Consider the following 4025-nt stretch of genomic DNA (forward strand, 5'->3'; position numbering starts at 1 on the left):
GGCAAATCTTCTGGAAAGAAATGCAAGATGTTCATCAATATCATCCATATCATCTTAGATCAAATGATCTTCAGTTTCAGCTACCATCCCCTTACCCTTGTTCTCACAGACCCTTGAAGTAGACTCAACAGCTTCTACCTTCATCTCCTTCTCCTTTTCCAACTCAGCAACCAGTGCTATGGACCCTCCTTTCTTCCTTCCTTTCTCCATCCTCTCATCTTGCTCTATTTCAAGCTCATAAGTTTTCAAGATGCCATACAGTCTCTCCAAGGTAAACTCCTTGTAATCCTGAGAATTTCTCAGTGAGGCTGTCATTGGTTTCCACTCCTTTGGAAGAGATCTAAGGAACTTGAGATTGGAGTCTTTTGTCTGATAGACTCTTCTATGCAACTTCAAAGCATTTAGTAGTTTTTGAAATCTACTAAAAATGTCAGTGAGAGACTCACTATCTTCACAGTGAAAGTGCTCATATTGCTGAATTAGCAGCTGCATCTTATTCTCCCTTACTTTCTCAGTAATATCACAGATAATCTGAATTGTGTCCCAAACCCCCTTGGCTGTTTTGCAGTTAATGATGTTATCAAACATATCACCATCAACTCCATTGAATAATATATATTTATGGCTTTCTTGTCTTTCCTGACTTGCTCAATATCAGGATCTGACCATTCATGCCTAGGCTTGGGAACTGATGGTTCATTGCCTATTGCAGTTCTCATTGGCACATAAGGACCTCTCTCTATGCAATCCACATAGGCCTCATCTTGAGAAAAAAAATGTAGGTGCATCTTCACCTTTCAGTGGTGATAATTGTCTTTGTCCAGAAATGGTATCTTCACTCCAACATCCTTCTTGTTCATCTTGTTGTTTTGTTGTGATCTTTAAACTCTTTGTACTTCAAGAGCTTGCTCTGATACAATTGTTATTCCCTAACAATACAACAAGAATTATAGAAGGGGGGTTGAATGTAATTCTGGCTTCTTTTTGAGATTTTTAAAACTGTTCAACTTAAATATATATAAGTTTTTAATTTGCAAAGTGCGGAATGAAAGAATTATTTAAATCAAAACACAAGTAATAAAAACACGAGTCCTTAAAACTTTCTTGTGGATTTGAATGTATCCACCAGAGATATATATATATATCAAGAGAACCCTGTGAAGCTTCAATAGCTCACAACTGCTTGTACAAGTGAACAAACAAACTACAGAGAAATTCTTAACAATTACAACTTTTTCTATTTCTCTTCTAAAATGTGTTTGCTTAGTTATTTGTTCTACTAGCTATACTTGGTTTATATATCACCAAGTTTACATGGTAATAAGATAGGATAATAAAATAAAACCTATCAAGTCTAACTCCATGCTGCTTCACTACTCTATTCCAGCATCTTTGAATATCTTTATAATAGCATGGAAATGATAATGCTTCTTTGTTCTCAAAACCCTGCTAAATAGGCTGCCACATTCCTTTTGCAAACACCCAACGCATGTGACTGTGTTGTCACTGTCAACAGATATTTGAATTGATCATTCGTCAGGTACATGCTTGTTATCCGTCGGGTAGCCTTGTTGATCATCCGTCGGGTAACTTTGTTGATCATCCGTCGGGTAGCTATTTGACACTTGACTCCATTTCATTTATGTAGAATTACAAGACATCTAATATTTACAATTAATCGACCTAATCTGCATATCTACTAGTAGTCAACATGACTCATATGCTACTACAGAATCTACACAAAGTTGTTTGCAGAAACGTGCTACATTACTTATTGTTACATAAGCTACTCACCCGGTGGATATCAATTAGTCATCCGTCGGGACTATATTGAATCCTCCGTCGGGACTATAATTGATCATCCATCGGGTGCTACAAAATTCAATAAGTTAAATTTACTAAGGTGTTTTGTTTAGTTTATCATCAAGTATACAATATATTCCTAACAAGGTGTGTATCACCAAGGAAAACTATTTTTGAATATAGTAGTCAACATGACTCATATGACTCATATGCTACTACAGAATCTACACAAAGTTGTTTGCAGAAATGTGCTACATTACTTATTGTTACATAAGCTACTCACCCGGTGGATATCAATTAGTCATCCGTCGGGACTATATTGAATCATCCGCCGGGACTATAATTGATCATCCATCGGGTGCTACAAAATTCAATAAGTTAAATCTACTAAGGTGTTTTGTTTAGCTTATCATCAAGTATACAATATATTCCTAACAAGGTGTGTATCACCAAGGAAAACTATTTTTGAATAAAACATATTCATCATATATGGTATTATAGTTGAATTTACCATACAGTCATTTCATACTGTACATTATTATACTGGGAATTATAGCTCACACTTGTTTTCTTAAATTGACACAACACAACAGTGAATCAAGATGCCTATCATGAAACTCACGGCCATGAAACGGGTAGGAAACGACCAACTGTTCTGTAGGATGTTTGGTGTTGTACCTCAGGTAGATTGAATAAGCTGGATTGGTTTTCAGTTGTTTTTGGACCGGCTTATTTACAAGTGTGACTTATGTAAGATAATAAATAAGAAACGAATATTTGGCCAACGGACTAACCTTACTTAAAGGTTATTTCCGCTGTAAGACTTAATTACTTTTGGGTTGTAATAATTATCACTTTATGGATTGATTTAATCTAGTATTGAATGGTTCGTTTCCAAGATAATAACCTATAAGTATGTAAGTGTGTGTGTGTGTGTGTGTGTGATAAGTGTTGGGTCGTAAAGGTGTGTGTTACGACGGGCATTTTGTGTAATATTATTTGCGAACTCTGTATAATATTAGAGTCGATCATAAATATATTTATTGATTGTACATTTGTGTGAATGAAATTTGCTGCATTATAAATTGCTTTATTTAAAATATAAATTTTTTAAAGCGAGAGTTTTATTAATTGCTCTTATTCTTGATTTATAGAGAATATTCTTTGCCATGGTAAAATTATCTTTTAAAATTATTTCATCCACAAATCACAAAATTGATCTCATAAAATTTCTAAAAATCCAAGTTATTTTATGGTACAACTTTTATAATTTTCGAAATTTTATTTTATTTTATAAAAGTAAATCTTTGAAATTAGTTGTTTAGTAATTAGCAATTTACATGGATACCCATGCATGCAAATACCCTCCTATTCAACTTAAAGGGCTAAAAAAATAATTCATACCCCACTAACTCTGTTTTATCCACCAAAAAACCAAACTAACCTTGCATGCAATTTTGATTAGCTTTGGGAGAAGGGAACTCTTGTAAATTCTAAACTCCACTCATTACTTGGTGCATGATGATCAAAAAGAGGAGAGTTAATCCAAAACTACACTCCACTCAACCTCACCATTTTCACTCTCAAAATTTTCTCTCCTCCCCCCCTCTTTCTTCTATTCGGCCGAAGTCCCCTTCCCCCATCCCCTTAAATTTTTCTTCAAGAAATCCTTGCCATTCTAGTGTAATTTCACTACCCATTAATATATAATACACTTTTCAAGAAGTTCCATGCTTAATGCTTGCATGTCTTATTTTTATGTGATCTCCAAGGAGAAACTCTTAATTCATGTGGATTAAAGAGTTCTCCATGAGATATAATTTTATGTGCATAAATAAGTGTTTCCTTAATTAAAACTCCTTTAAAACAATTGCATGCTACTGATCTCTAGTTGTAATGCCATGTTTTACTTTGCATGTTAGAGATAGGGCATTATTTTCAAGAATGATCAAGCTATATATGCTCTCTTTTTCGACAATATACATGCATGTTTGGTTTGTGATTAAATTTGACCTATATGGGCTAAAAACAAATTGTTTCCTTGATATCATGCTTGATCTTAGTTGTTAAAAGATAGTGTGCATGATCCCTTGAAATAATTTAGTATTTTAAGTCAAAATTATGAGCTAATAATCTCATTATTTAGTCGAACTTGTTTTTATGATTATTGTGAGTTGCATGTGAAGTTTTAGTTTGCATGTTGGTGCTATAGGGCATGAATG

This window comes from Apium graveolens, chromosome 8, assembly GCF_009905375.1.
Source record: "Apium graveolens cultivar Ventura chromosome 8, ASM990537v1, whole genome shotgun sequence".
Taxonomy (NCBI): domain Eukaryota; kingdom Viridiplantae; phylum Streptophyta; class Magnoliopsida; order Apiales; family Apiaceae; genus Apium; species Apium graveolens.